This window comes from Thalassophryne amazonica, chromosome 2 (genome assembly GCF_902500255.1).
Source record: "Thalassophryne amazonica chromosome 2, fThaAma1.1, whole genome shotgun sequence".
In the NCBI taxonomy this organism is placed as follows: Eukaryota; Metazoa; Chordata; class Actinopteri; order Batrachoidiformes; family Batrachoididae; genus Thalassophryne; species Thalassophryne amazonica.
The window spans coordinates 19673141-19689411 of NC_047104.1; the positions used below are offsets into that span (position 1 = coordinate 19673141).

General features: G+C 41.4%; 1 long non-coding RNA gene across 1 annotated transcript in view; it reads left to right on the plus strand.

The window, feature by feature from the left end:
• The first annotated feature begins 1251 nt into the window (after positions 1-1251).
• LOC117522633 overlaps positions 1252-16271 on the plus strand; it is a 31519-nt gene continuing 16499 nt past the window's right edge. Inside the window, exon 1 of the long non-coding RNA XR_004564267.1 lies at positions 1252-1333. This is a non-coding gene — a long non-coding RNA (uncharacterized LOC117522633). The remainder of the gene's footprint in view (positions 1334-16271) is intronic.

Here is a 16271-nt window from a genome sequence, read left to right on the forward strand (position 1 = left end):
AAGAGGGCTGTAATTAGTGGGGTCAGCTGAACAGCAAAAAAAAGAAAAATGCTTAAAAAGGCAGGGGCTCTGGTGGGCAGAGCTCCCCTAGAAGCTGAAAGGTTTTTGCTATGCTAATGCTCTGCTGAAGCATTTACTCAAAATAAAGTCTGAAGGAACTAAATGACATGGTGAGATGCTGACAAGCTTCGCTCATTCATGTCTGCGACATATGCATATTAAAAGGAAGGTTGTTCCACAATTTAGGAGCAGCTACAGAAAAAGGCCCTGTCTCCTCTGGTGTTCCTGGCAGATTGTGGCTGTGGTGAGTCGGTGTTTGATGATTGTGTCTGTTGTGAGTCAGGGTTTGATGTTGTGGCTGTTGTGAGTCGGTGTTTGATGATTGTTACTGTGGTGAGTCGGGTTTGATGATTATGGCTGTTGTGAGTTGGGGTTTATTGATTGTGGCTGTGATGATTCTGGGTTTGATGATTGTTATTGTGGTGAGCTGGTGTTTGATGATTGTTACTGTGGTGAGTCAGGGTTTGATGATTGTGGCAGCGGTGAGTCGGTCTTTGATGATTGTTACTGTGGTGAGTCGGGGTTTGATGATTGTTACTGTGGTCAGTCGGGGTTTGATGATTGTTACTGTGGTGAGTCAGGGTTTGATGATTGTGGCAGCGGTGAGTCAGTCTTTGCTGATTGTTACTGTGGTCAGTCGGGGTTTGGTGATTGTGGCTGTTGTGAGTTGGTGTTTGATGATTGTGCCTGTGGTGATTCTGGGTTTGATGATTGTTGCTATGGTGAGTTGTTGTTTGATGATTGTGGCTGTTGTGAGTTGGTGTTTGATGATTGTTACTGTGGTGAGCTGGGGTTTGATGATTGTGGCAGTGATGAGTCGGAGTTTGATGATTGTGGCTGGGGTAATTCTGGGTTTGGTGATTTTTACTTTGGTGTGTCGGGGTTTGATGATTGTGGCTGTGGTGATTCGGGGTTTGAGGATTGTTGGTGTGGTAAGTCAGCGTTTGATGATTGTGGCAGTGATGAGTCGGGTTTGATGATTGTGGCTGGGGTAATTCTGGGTTTGATGATTGTTACTCTGGTGATTCGGGGTTTGATGATTGTGGCAGTGATGAGTCGGAGTTTGATGATTGGTGGCTGTGGTGAGTAGCTCTGTGCTGATTGGATGGTGGAGTCCTCCAGCTGCAGTCTGATTCTGAGACAGCACAAACACTCTGACCTGCTCAAGGATGACTTCAGCCTCTGAGCCGCTGCTCTCTGCAGCTAAAAGACATAAAAGTGTTCGTAAAAACTCCCGGAGGATTTATTCCGCCTTCCAGCAGCAGCAGCCCGGGTGAGTGGCTCACAGGGTTTTTTTTTATGTTCACTCGGAGTATTTAGGCTTCAACTGTGTGAAGTTAATTTTATTCGTTCTCATCTGTGTTTAGTACAGTTGTTGTAGTCTGTTTTCATCTTTCCTACATCAGGGACTGTTCGGGATTAAAGCTGGTCCCTTGACAGAGGACAAACACTCAAGTCCACTCTTTTTATATCCGTGTGGATTTTGGCCATGTAGTTTTCTCCTTGTCATTTTTCCTCTTTATAGTTAAATCTAAATTATTCTAACATTATCAAATATTCTAACAAAATCACACAGTCAGCCTAATTAAATATAGTAGGTAGTTTTTAAATTTAAAACTTCTTCCTGAATATAAAACAAATTACATACTCTATATACCTGTCAAAATAAAAAGTAATGCACAGTAATTCTCAGATGTGCTGCTCGTTCTTGTGTGGAAATCAGGAGTCAGTGAAGTGATTTTAATGATGCCTCTGTGCGCTTCACATGAGATTACACCCAGTCACAGTGTCTCAGACTGAAGACGAAAAATCATCCCGTCTGCCCCAGTTATTATACATTACCAAGGTGTGTCAAACCAGTTCCAGCTCCACTTCTGTCCAGTCCAGGATCTCTGACTGAAGCAGTTTCTCTCATCTTCATTAACTGAGGCCATCAAATTACAGCCATCGGGTGTTGCAAAGGCTTTGAGTCTGTCTGTCCGTCTGTCTGTGCTCAGCATAAGCCCAGTCCTATTGCTACCAGGGTCCTCAAATTCACAGGAAGCAGGAAGACCTTGGACAAGTTCAAAGATGGCCAACCTTGACCTATTTTAAGAGGTTAAAAAGTCACACTCTGCATTTTTGTTTTTTTTGGGGTTTTTTAGGGGCGGGGTGACAGCCAATCAGAGTAGAGTGCCACAGTGACATTGCTGGCTGGTCTCTTTGGCGCTCAAAAACTGCTTTGTTTCTGGCTAACTATAATGTTTCTCATATATTATGTAAAAGCTAGCAAGAAATGAACACTTCTAAAATGAAAAATGTTTTTGTAACCTGATAACACCTCTGGAGTGATTTACAAGTTATTTTGCAGACGTCAGCGTGCACAGGTAATCTGCAGATTCTGTTAAAATGTAAATAGAATATTGTGTATGAGTGATTGATTGACTGAATTTATTCTGCAACATCAATATAAACATACAGAGGTGATTATATCACTGATACACAGATAAAACAACAAAGCATAAACAGAGAAATTATCACGCCAAAATAGAAGGTACAGCATGTACAAATTGTGCATAAGACAGTAGTATCTTAATAATTCATGTAAATAACAATAAATGTGTAATTTGATATACAGTTGTATGCAAACGTTTGGGCACCCCTGATAATTTTCATGATTTTCCTTTATAAATCATTGGTTGTCTGGATCAGAAATTTCAGTTAAATATATCATATAGCAGACAAACACACTTATATTTGAGAAGTGAAATGAAGTTCTTGACCCAAAATACATAAGCATACCAAATGGCAAATGTCAGCTCTCCCGAGTTTGTCTGTGATCGAAGCCATACACATACATACATGTACACAGAGGCCACTTGGCTTTTAATATCCTATCTATCTATCTATCTATCTATCTATCTATCTATCTATCTATCTATCTATCTATCTATCTATCTATCTATCTATCTATCTATCTATCTATCTATCTATCTATCTATCTATCTATCTATCTATCTATCTATCTATCTATCTATCTATCTATCTATCTATCTATCTATCTATCTATCTATCTATCTATCTATCTATCTATCTATCTATCTATCTATCTATCTATCTATCTATCTATCTATCTATCTATCTATCTATCTATCTATCTATCTATCTATCTATCTATCTATCTATCTATCTATCTATCTATCTATCTATCTCATAACGTGTGAGAATTGTGAGAGAGCGTTATCGGGGTTGACAATGGATGAAGCTAAACTGAGGGACTGATATTCCTCATGAGACATGCACAAGCTGCTCTGGGAACAGGCCAAAATTGCAGAGGTGATCAGAGAGGAACAGCGCTTCTGGAAGTGGCCGAGCAAGCTGAGCAGCTCCGGCTCTGCTACCCACCTGGCTGTGCAGGCATTTGCAGCGGGCTTCAGCAGGAATAAGTTCATTCATTTATTGTTTTATCCTTGGCAATTTGTGGACATAAGGGCTCTGAATCCCTCGGCCCATGCAAGTGGAGGCATGCTTAGATCCCTGGAGCTCATGCACATGGTGATTCTTCTACTTATTAGATTATCTCTGTATTCTGTAGTTATTCTCCTACTCTTTAGATTATCTCTATATTATGTAGTTATTCTCATAGTAATTAGATTATCTCTATGTTCTCCAGTGATTCTCCTACTCATTAGAGTTTGTTTTTCTGTTGTGCATCTGTCCTCTTGGCAAAATCATTAGCAATTTTAAGTATGTGTCCTATCACCTTTATGCTGATTATATTCAGGTGTACCTTTCCTTTAAGGCAGGGGTGCTCAAGTTTGGTCCTTGAGATCTACAGTAGTGTTCAGAATAATAGTAGTGCTATGTGACTAAAAAGATTAATCCAGTATATTTCTTATTGTTACATGGGAAACAAGGTACCAGTAGATTCAGTAGATTGTCACAAATCCAACAAGACCAAGCATTCATGATATGCACACTCTTAAGGCTATGAAATTGGGCTATTAGTAAAAAAAAAAAGTAGAAAAGGGGGTGACATTCTTAAGCCCCTTTCACACTGGCATATTCATAGAGCTGCGTATTTCGGCATTGTGTTTCATTTAAATATGGCCGAAATGCGTGCGTACTCAGCCTATATTATCTCTGTATTCTGGAGTGATTCTCCTACTTGTTACATTATTTCTGTGTTTTTGAGTGAGTCTCATACTCATTAGATTATCTCTGTGCTCTCAAGTGATTCTCCTACTTTTGAGATTATCTCTGTGTTCTCTGGTTATTGGGGGAGGGGTACTGTCATGGCCTGCCCAGTTCCAGGTTTCAGCCCTTATTTTTCCTCTTTATTTAGTTGTGTTCCTTTTGCCCCAGCCTTGTTTTATTAATTGCCTTATCTCTGTAGACTGTAGTGATTCTCCTACTTGTTAGATTGTCTCTGTATACTGCAGTTATTCTCCTACTCATTAGATTATCTCTGTTTTTCAGTGACTCTCCTACTCATTAGATTATCTGTGTTCTCAAGTGATTCTCCTACTCATTAGATTATCTCCATGCTCTCTAGTGATTCTCCACTCATTACATTATCTCTGGGCTCTCTAGTGATTCTCCTACTCTTTAGATAATCTCTGTGTTCTCTAGTGATTCTCCTACTCTTTAGATTTTTTCTGTGTTCTCTAGTGATTCTAAAACCTGTTAGATTATCTTTGTGTTCTCCAGTGATTCTGCTACTTGTTACATTATCTCTGTGCTCTCGAGTGATTCTCCTACTCTTTAGATTATCTCGGTGCTCTCTAGTGATTCTCCTACCCGTTAGATTATCTCTGTGTTCTCCAGTGATTTTCCTACTAGTTAAATTATCTCTGTGTTCTCTGGTGATTCTCCTACTCATTAGATTACCTCTGAGTTCTCTAGTGATTCTCCTACTCATTAGATTATCTCTGGGCTCTCTAGTGATTCTCCTACTCATTAGATTATCTTTGTGTTCTCCAGTGATTCTCCTACTTGTTACATTATCGTTGTGCTCTCGAGTGATTCTCCTACTCTTTAGATTCTCTCTGTACTCTCTAGCGATTTTACTACCCATTACATTATCTCTGTGTTCTCCAGTGATTCTCCTACTAGCTACATTATCTCTATATTCTCTGGTGATTCTCCTACTTGTTAGATTTTCTCTATATTCTGTAGTTTTTCTCAAACTCATTAGATTATCTCCATGCTCTCTAGTGATTCTCCTACTCTTTACATTATCTCTGAGTTCTCTAGTGATTCTCCTACTCATTAGATTATCTCTGTGTTCTCTATTGATTCTACTACCTGTTAGATTATCTTTGTGTTCTCCAGTGATTCTCCTACTTGTTATATTATCTCTGTGCTCTCGAGTGATTCTCCTACTCTTTAGATTATATCTGTGCTCTCTAGTGATTCTCCTACTCTTTAGATTGTCTCTGTGTTCTGTAGTGATTCTCCTACTCATTACATTATCTCTGAGTTCTCTAGTGATTCTCCTACTCATTAGATTATCACTGTATACAGTAGTGATTCTCCTACTCCTTAGATTATCTTTGTGTTCTACAGTGATTCTGCTACTTGTTACATTATCTCTGTGCTCTTGAGTGATTCTCCTACTCTTTAGATTATCTCTGTGCTCTCTTGTGATTCTCCTACCCGTTAGATTATCTCTTTGTTCTCCAGTGATTCTCCTACTAGTTACATTATCTCTGTGTTCTCTGGTGATTCTCCTACCTGTTACATTATCTCTGTATTTTGTCGTGATTCTCCTACTCATTACATTATCTCTGAGTTCTCTAGTGATTCTCCTACTCATTAGATTATCTCTGGGCTCTCTAGTGATTCTCCTACTCATTAGATTATCTCTGGGCTCTCTAGTGATTCTCCTACTCTTTAGATTATCTCTGTGTTCTCTATTGATTCTACTACCTGTTAGATTATCTTTGTGTTCTCCAGTGATTCTCCTACTTGTTACATTATTGTTGTGCTCTCGAGTGATTCTCCTACTCTTTAGATTCTCTCTGTACTCTCTAGTGATTTTACTACCCATTACATTATCTCTGTGTTATCCAGTGATTCTCCTACTAGTTACATTATCTCTGTCATGACCCACCCAGTTCCAGGTTTCAGCCCTTATTTTTCCTCTTTATTTAGTTCTGTTCCTTTTGCCCCAGCCTTTTTTTTAATTGCCTTTTTCATCATGTGTTTATTCTATGTTCTAGTTTTGCTTTGTCACTTTCTTTCTTTGTTACTTTTATTCTTCAGCCATATTCCAGTTCCGTTCTAGTTTTGTTCTGTCAGTCTGTTTTCATGGTTCATCATTTAGTTTTTGTTTGCCTATTGTTTTTGCTGTTCTCATTTCTGTTATGTAGTATGGGTATGCCAGGTTTTGTTATCACTTAGTTTCTGTTTTTCTTATAGTTTTGTCTGTCTGTTCCACTTGGTTTTGTCACTATGTGTTATTTCACATGATTCTGTTTATCACGTTCTGGTATGCTTTTCAGTCCTGATCAAGTTTAGATTTGTGTTCATGTTTTTCTTTGTATGATCTTTAGTTGTCATGTCCAGTCTCATTGTTTTCACAGTCTCTGTCTGATCACTGCACTCTCATGTCCCGCACCTGCACTTTGTCATCACTGTTGGCCACGCCCCATTCATCTGTCGTTCACTTGCCCATCTGTCTCCGCCTTTCTGCATTTCTTTTGCCTCTTAGTTGTCACCTGACCACGCCCCCTTCCAGGCCCTTCCTCCTCCACGTGCACCTCATTATCTGATTAATACCTGTCTTTATTTAAGCTGCTTCAGTTCACTTCCTCCCTGCTCGTTCGTTGATTCTTTCACCCACCAGCACCTTGTTTCAGTCCTGTTTTGCCAAGCCTTGTTTTTTGACTCTGCTCTGTGTAAAGGATCCTGCCATTTGCCTCAGCCCTGACAACTCTGTTTGCTCGTGTACTGACCCAGCTTGTTTTTGACCACGTCCTCTGTCTTGTCCCTACCCGGTACTTTTGCTCCGCGGACTGCCTTCCTGTTACTGAACCCTGGTCTGAATTAAACCATCCTTTATGCATACGCTCTGTGGTGAGCCTGCATTTGTGTCCATCCTCTGTCTGTGTCTCGCCTCCGCCCAGTCCTGACAGAACGAACGAGCCCGACATGGACGCAGCGGGCTCGAACACGGTCGACAGGAACCAGGACCCCGATGCAATCAAAAGGATTTTTGATGACATTCGATTTTTCTTTGTGTGTTTCCGCGACTGCTACTCTCTAAAGGAAAAATTTGATTTTCTAGAGCAGGCATGGGAACTTTTGGAAGCTAATGTTTGGCTTTATGAGCTCTTCCCTGATCTGCAGGACCTGGACGCCATTTTTTCTGGCCAAAGACTTCCCGACTGGATAAAACATCCAGAGGCCCACCTGTCTTCTCCACACCTGCCCTCTGATGACGACGCTGAGTGGAGCTCAGAGACAGAGCAGTTTGCAGTCCAGGACACGGTAAATGTGTTATTTAAGATACAGGACCTATTTTTTGAATATCATGACAACCTGAGTCCACAGAACCGACGTCGCGTTCTTTCGGCCCTTGATCAGCTTTTACAAGCCGAGCCAGACGTGGTCCACTCTTTTCCTGAACTGAAGAACATAAAATCTCATTTTAAGCAGGGCCTGGTTCCTCCATCCATCGAAGATCCGATTGAGTTTATGTTTGAATCGGACATCACCGCTGCCTGTTCACCCGCACCTCAGCACATAACAATTTCGGACGCAGCCTGGTGTACCTCAGTGCAAAAACCGGCCGCACCATCTCAGCCGGAGAAACCGGGATCACAGCCATGCTCAGCACCCATTTTGGCCCCTTCACGGGCACCACCTAAGCCTGCGCCGCATAAGACACCTGTGGATTCCACACGGGCCGAAGTGGAGCCGGTCTCCACCGTTTTGACGCCATCAGCGCATTGGCACCAGGAAGCCCCAACCGCGCTTACGTCTTGGACTTCATCATGCCTGACTTCTCAGCGTCTCCCTGAAATGACAACGGCTGTTCCAAGCCTACCACCTGTACCAGCCCTTCGTAAGCCTCGTGCACCTGTACCACGAAAGACCACACGCACCGCGCCAGTGGCTGAACCAGTCTCCGCACCTGCAGCACCTGTGGCACCAGTAGCTGAACCAGTCTCCACGCTAGCGGCACCTGTGGCACCAGTGGCTGAACCAGCTTCCGCGCGCACCGCGCCTGCGGCTGAACCAGTCTCCACACCTGCGGCACCTCCAGCCCAACCAGTCTCCGCGCGCCCCGCACCAGCGGCTGAACCAGTCTCCTCGCACCCCGCGCCAGCGGCTGAACCAGTCTCCACGCGCCCCGCGCCAGTGGCTGAACCAGTCTCCACGCACAATGCGCCTTCGTCATCTCCAGCCGGACGAGCAGTAGAGAGTACCGCGTCTGTGGCACCTGCCGCCGGACCGGCCTCAGCGCACATCACTTTAGCATCGCCAGCGGCTCTTAATGGTTTAACTTCAGTGAGCACCGTGCTAAAGCCAGTCTTGACGCCTGTCGGAGCATCGACCGAATGCACGCTGTCTGGACCTTCCTCTCCTCAGCCTCTTTGTCCTGCTACAGCGTTTGTGTCGGCCCAGAAGATGACGCCCGAGGACATTAACCAAGGGATGGTTAGTGACTTTTTATTTGAACTCTATTTGTTACGGGTTTACTTTGTGCTATCTTTGTGTACCTCAGTAATTTGTCTGTTCAAAGCCCCATGCCCACTTCTGGGGTGGACCATGAATGACCACGACACACAGTTTTTGACGGTCATGACTTGGATGCTGGGTAAAATAATTTTGTTCTTTGGGATCTCCCCAGGGTTCGGTTGTGGGTTCCTGGAAATAATTTCCACCCAACGTCTGTTTAAATCCTCTCTCAGGTCCCTGATTACATCCGTTAATCACTATTATCCACAGAGTTTGGTTAACCATGTTTTGCAATACATTCGGCACTCTGAGAAAGCACAGTGTTTTCTGGTTGGTTCTTTTGTTGGTCTGGTTTTGGTTATTGTTTTCTGTCTGCATTTTTGCTTATTTATGTGGGTTCTTTGCTTTTTATGGTTTTTGTTCAAGTACATTTATTCAGCATATGAGTGTTCTTTTGTCTCTTTTTAGTAATTTTCTTAGGGTATTGTGCATATACCTAAATGTCATGTGTTACGGATTCTTACGTTGGTTTGATTTGGTCAGTACCTGGAATGTGGACACACTTTGTTTTTCTTTTGATGGGCTGTTCGGCTTAGCTCTTCTCCTTTTGCCCAGTGGCTTCTCCATACTGTGAGACTCCTCCTGAGGAGGTTGTGTTCTTCATACCACTGTTTTGGAGTAATTTGCCCTAAATCTGGCCCAGATTGTTCCTCTGGCACCGCTCTGGGGGTCGGTTTGTCCCATAGTCGAGTCCCTGATGTGTCCTTGCATGTTACTTCCCAGGTCCGCCCTCCAGACCCGGTGGTTAATCACGACCCAGTTGTTTGTCACGTGCCCAGGCCCTGCGTTAAGCCACATGGTCGCCCTCCTGAGCCGCCTGGAGGTCTCTTTCCTGCCATGGCTATGCCTTATTTTGGATCCCACGACCGCCTGCCAGGGTTTCGCTGTTCTGGTTTTCCCCTGCCTGTTTTTCTGGGGTCTGTCAGTTGTCCTTAGGGCCTCCTCTTTTTTGGGCCCTGTTGTGGCTCTCTTGCCTCGGTCTGCCCGCCGTCCTGGGCCCCCGGCCGCCCACCCAGTGTCGGGTCGTTTTTGGGCGGGTGCCCTGGGGCACCCGCTTGGGGGAGGGGTACTGTCATGGCCTGCCCAGTTCCAGGTTTCAGCCCTTATTTTTCCTCTTTATTTAGTTGTGTTCCTTTTGCCCCAGCCTTGTTTTATTAATTGCCTTTTTCATCATGTGTTTATTCTATGTTCTAGTTTTGCTTTGTCACTTTCTTTCTTTGTTACTTTTATACTTCAGCCATGTTCCAGTTCCGTTCTAGTTTTGTTCTATCAGTCTGTTTTCATGGTTCATCATTTAGTCATTGTTTGCCTATTATTTTTGCTGTTCTCATTTCTGTTATGTAGTATGGGTATGCCAGGTTTTGTTATCACTTAGTTTCTGTTTTTCTTATAGTTTTGTCTGTCTGTTCCACTTGGTTTTGTCACTATGTGTTATTTCCCATGATTCTGTTTATCACGTTCTGGTATGCTTTTCAGTCCTGATCAAGTCGTTCACTTGCCCACCTGTCTCCGCCTTTCTGCATTTCTTTTGCCTCTTAGTTGTCACCTGACCACGCCCCCTTCCAGGCCCTTCCTCCTCCACGTGCACCTCATTATCTGATTAACACCTGTCCTTATTTAAGCTGCTTCAGTTCACTTCCTCCCTGCTCGTTCGTTGATTCTTTCACCCACCAGCACCTTGTTTCAGTCCTGTTTTGCCAAGCCTTGTTTTTTGACTCTGCTCTGTGTACCGGATCCTGCCATTTGCCTCAGCCCTGACAACTCTGTTTGCTCGTGTACTGACCCAGCTTGTTTTTGACCACGTCCTCTGTCTTGTCCCTACCCGGTACTTTTGCTCCGCGGACTGCCTTCCTGTTACTGAACCCTGGTCTGAATTAAACCATCCTTTATGCATACGCCCTCTGGTGAGCCTGCATTTGTGTCAATCCTCTGTCTGTGTCTCGCCTCCGCCCAGTCCTGACAATCTCTGTGTTCTCTTGTGATTCTGCTACCTGTCACATTATCTCTGTATTCTCTGGTGATTCTCCTACTTGTTAGATTTTCTCTGTATTCTGTAGTTATTCTCAAACCCATTATATTATCTCTGTATTCTGGAGTGATTCTCCTACTTGTTATATTATTTCTCTGTTTTTGAGTGAGTCTCCTACTCATTAGATTATCTCTGTGCTCTCAAGTGATTCTCCTACTTGTGAGATTGTCTCTGTATACTGCAGTTACTTTCCTACTCGTTAGATTATCACTGTATACAGTAGTGATTCTCCTACTCGTTAGATTAGCTCTGTTTTTCAGTGACTCTCCTACTCATTTGATTATCTTTGTGTTCTCGAGTGATTCTCCTACTCATTAGATTATCTCCATGCTCTCTAGTGTTTCTCCTACTCATTAGATTATCTCTGAGTTCTCTAGTGATTCTCCTACTCATTAGATTATCTCTGGGCTCTCTAGTGATTCTCCTACTCTTTAGATTATCTCTGTGTTCTCTATTGATTCTACTACCTGTTAGATTATCTTTGTGTTCTCCAGTGATTCTCCTACTTGTTATATTATCTCTGTGCTCTCTAGTGATTCTCCTACTCTTTAGATTGTCTCTGTGTTCTGTAGTGATTCTCCTACCCGTTACAGTATCTCTGTATTTTGTAGTGATTCTCCTACTCATTATTATCTCTGAGTTCTCTAGTGATTCTCCTACTCATTAGATTATCCCTGGGCTCTCTAGTGATTCTCCTTCTTTTTAGATTATCTCTGTGTTCTCTAGTGATTCTTCTACTCATTAGATTCTCTCTGTGCTCTCTAGTGATTTTCCTACCCATTACATTATCTCTGTGCTCTCTAGTGATTCTCCTACTTGTTAGATTTTCTCTGTATTCTGTAGTTATTCTCAAACCCATTATATTATCTCTGTATTCTGGAGTGATTCTCCTACTTCTTACATTATTTCTGTGTTTTGGAGTGAGTCTCCTACTCATTAGATTATCTCTGTGCTCTCAAGTGATTCTCCTACTTGTGAGATTATCTCTGTGTTCTCTAGTTATTGTCTACCCGTTTGATTATCTCTGTAGACTGTAGTGATTCTCCTACTTGTTAGATTGTCTCTGTATACTGCAGTTATTCTCCTACTCGTTAGATTATCGCTGTATACAGTAGTGATTCTCCTACTCGTTAGATTATCTCTGTTTTTCAGTGACTCTCCTACTCATTTGATTATCTCTGTGTTCTCCAGTGATTCTCCTACTCATTAGATTATCTCCATGCTCTAAGTGTTTCTCCTACTCATTAGATTATCTCTGTGTTCTGTAGTGATTCTCCTATTCGTTAGATTATCTCTGTGTTCGCAAGTGATTCTCCTACTCATTAGATTATCTCCATGCTCTCTAGTGATTCTCCTACTCATTACGTTATCTCTGAGTTCTCTAGTGATTCTCCTACTCATTAGATTATCTCTGTGTTCTCTATTGATTCTACTACCTGTTAGATTATCTTTGTGTTCTCCAGTGATTCTCCTACTTGTTATATTATCTCTGTGCTCTCTAGTGATTCTCCTACCCGTTAGATTATCTCTATGTTCTCTGGTGATTCTCCTACCCGTTACAGTATCTCTGTATTTTGTAGTGATTCTCCTACTCATTACATTATCTCTGTGTTCTCAAGTGATTCTCCTACTCATTAGATTATCTCTGAGTTCTCCAGTGATTCTCCTACTTGTTATATTATCTCTGTGCTCTCGAGTGATTCTCCTACTCTTTCGATTGTCTCTGTGCTCTCTAGTGATTCTCCTACCCGTTAGATTATCTGTATGTTCTGTGGTGATTCTACTACCCGTTACAGTATCTCTGCATTTTGTAGTGATTCTCCTACTCATTAGCTTATCCCTGGGCTCTCTAGTGATTCTCCTACGTTTTAGATTATCTCTGTGTTCTCTAGTGATTCTTCTACTCATTAGATTATCTTTGTGTTCTCCAGTGATTCTCTTACTTGTTACATTATCGTTGTGCTCTCGAGTGATTCTCCTACTCTTTAGATTCTCTGTGCTCGAGTGATTCTCCTACTCTTTAGATTATCTCTGTGTTCTCTATTGATTCTACTACCTGTTAGATTATCTTTATGTTCTCCAGTGATTCTGCTACTTGTTACATTATCTCTGTGCTCTTCAGTGACTCTCATACTCTTTAGATTGTCTCTGTGCTCTCTAGTGATTCTCCTACCCGTTAGATTATCTCTGTGTTCTCTGGTGATTCTCCTACCCGTTACAGTATCTCTGTATTTTGTAGTGATTCTCCTACTCATTACATTATCTCTGAGTTCTCTAGTGATTCTCCTACTCATTAGATTATCCCTGGGCTCTCTAGTGATTCTGCTACGTTTTAGATTATCTCTGTGTTCTCTAGTGATTCTCCTACTCATTAGATTATCTCCATGCTCTCTAGTGTTTCTCCTACTCATTAGATTATCTCTGAGTTCTCTAGTGATTCTCCTACTCATTAGATTATCTCTGGGCTCTCTAGTGATTCTCCTACTCTTTAGATTATCTCTGTGTTCTCTATTGATTCTACTACCTGTTAGATTATCTTTGTGTTCTCCAGTGATTCTCCTACTTGTTATATTATCTCTGTGCTCTCTAGTGATTCTCCTACTCTTTAGATTCTCTCTGTGCTCTCTAGTGATTCTCCTACTTGTTAGATTTTCTCTGTATTCTGGAGTTATTCTCAAACCCATTATATTATCTCTGTATTCTGAAGTGATTCTCCTACTTGTTAGATTATTTCTCATTAGATTATCTCTGTGCTCTCAAGTGATTCTCCTACTTGTGAGATTATCTCTGTGTTCTCTACTTATTGTCTACCCGTTAGATTATCTCTGTAGACTGTAGTGATTCTCCTACTTGTTAGATTGTGTCTGTATACTGCAGTTATTCTCCTACTCGTAAGATTATCGCTGTATACAGAAGTGATTCTCCTACTCGTTAGATTATCTCTGTTTTTCAGTGACTCTCCCACTCATTAGATTATCTCTGTGTTCTCAAGTGATTCTCCTACTCATTAGATTATCTCCATGCTCTCTAGTGATTCTCCTACTCATTAGATTATCTCCATGCTCTCTAGTGTTTCTCCTACTCATTAGATTATCTCTGAGTTCTCTAGTGATTCTCCTACTCATTAGATTATCTCTGGGCTCTCTAGTGATTCTCCTACTCTTTAGATAATCTCTGTGTTCTCTATTGATTCTACTACCTGTTAGATTATCTTTGTGTTCTCCAGTGATTCTCCTACTTGTTATATTATCTCTGTGCTCTCTAGTGATTCTCCTACTCTTTAGATTGTCTCTGTGTTCTGTAGTGATTCTCCTACCCGTTACAGTATCTCTGTATTTTGTAGTGATTCTCCTACTCATTATTATCTCTGAGTTCTCTAGTGATTCTCCTACTCATTAGATTATCCCTGGGCTCTCTAGTGATTCTCCTTCTTTTTAGATTATCTCTGTGTTCTCTAGTGATTCTTCTACTCATTAGATTATCTTTGTGTTCTCCAGTGATTCTCCTACTTGTTACATTATCGTTGTGCTCTCGAGTGATTCTCCTACTCTTTAGATTCTCTCTGTGCTCTCTAGTGATTTTCCTACCCATTACATTATCTCTGTGCTCTCTAGTGATTCTCCTACTTGTTAGATTTTCTCTGTATTCTGTAGTTATTCTCAAACCCATTATATTATCTCTGTATTCTGGAGTGATTCTCCTACTTCTTACATTATTTCTGTGTTTTGGAGTGAGTCTCCTACTCATTAGATTATCTCTGTGCTCTCAAGTGATTCTCCTACTTGTGAGATTATCTCTGTGTTCTCTAGTTATTGTCTACCCGTTTGATTATCTCTGTAGACTGTAGTGATTCTCCTACTTGTTAGATTGTCTCTGTATACTGCAGTTATTCTCCTACTCGTTAGATTATCGCTGTATACAGTAGTGATTCTCCTACTCGTTAGATTATCTCTGTTTTTCAGTGACTCTCCTACTCATTTGATTATCTCTGTGTTCTCCAGTGATTCTCCTACTCATTAGATTCTCTCCATGCTCTAAGTGTTTCTCCTACTCATTAGATTATCTCTGTGTTCTGTAGTGATTCTCCTATTCGTTAGATTATCTCTGTGTTCGCAAGTGATTCTCCTACTCATTAGATTATCTCCATGCTCTCTAGTGATTCTCCTACTCATTACGTTATCTCTGAGTTCTCTAGTGATTCTCCTACTCATTAGATTATCTCTGTGTTCTCTATTGATTCTACTACCTGTTAGATTATCTTTGTGTTCTCCAGTGATTCTCCTACTTGTTATATTATCTCTGTGCTCTCTAGTGATTCTCCTACCCGTTAGATTATCTCTATGTTCTCTGGTGATTCTCCTACCCGTTACAGTATCTCTGTATTTTGTAGTGATTCTCCTACTCATTACATTATCTCTGTGTTCTCAAGTGATTCTCCTACTCATTAGATTATCTCTGAGTTCTCCAGTGATTCTCCTACTTGTTATATTATCTCTGTGCTCTCGAGTGATTCTCCTACTCTTTCGATTGTCTCTGTGCTCTCTAGTGATTCTCCTACCCGTTAGATTATCTGTATGTTCTGTGGTGATTCTACTACCCGTTACAGTATCTCTGCATTTTGTAGTGATTCTCCTACTCATTAGCTTATCCCTGGGCTCTCTAGTGATTCTCCTACGTTTTAGATTATCTCTGTGTTCTCTAGTGATTCTTCTACTCATTAGATTATCTTTGTGTTCTCCAGTGATTCTCTTACTTGTTACATTATCGTTGTGCTCTCGAGTGATTCTCCTACTCTTTAGATTCTCTGTGCTCGAGTGATTCTCCTACTCTTTAGATTATCTCTGTGTTCTCTATTGATTCTACTACCTGTTAGATTATCTTTATGTTCTCCAGTGATTCTGCTACTTGTTACATTATCTCTGTGCTCTTCAGTGACTCTCATACTCTTTAGATTGTCTCTGTGCTCTCTAGTGATTCTCCTACCCGTTAGATTATCTCTGTGTTCTCTGGTGATTCTCCTACCCGTTACAGTATCTCTGTATTTTGTAGTGATTCTCCTACTCATTACATTATCTCTGAGTTCTCTAGTGATTCTCCTACTCATTAGATTATCCCTGGGCTCTCTAGTGATTCTGCTACGTTTTAGATTATCTCTGTGTTCTCTAGTGATTCTCCTACTCATTAGATTATCTCCATGCTCTCTAGTGTTTCTCCTACTCATTAGATTATCTCTGAGTTCTCTAGTGATTCTCCTACTCATTAGATTATCTCTGGGCTCTCTAGTGATTCTCCTACTCTTTAGATTATCTCTGTGTTCTCTATTGATTCTACTACCTGTTAGATTATCTTTGTGTTCTCCAGTGATTCTCCTACTTGTTATATTATCTCTGTGCTCTCTAGTGATTCTCCTACTCTTTAGATTCTCTCTGTGCTCTCTAGTGATTCTCCTACTTGT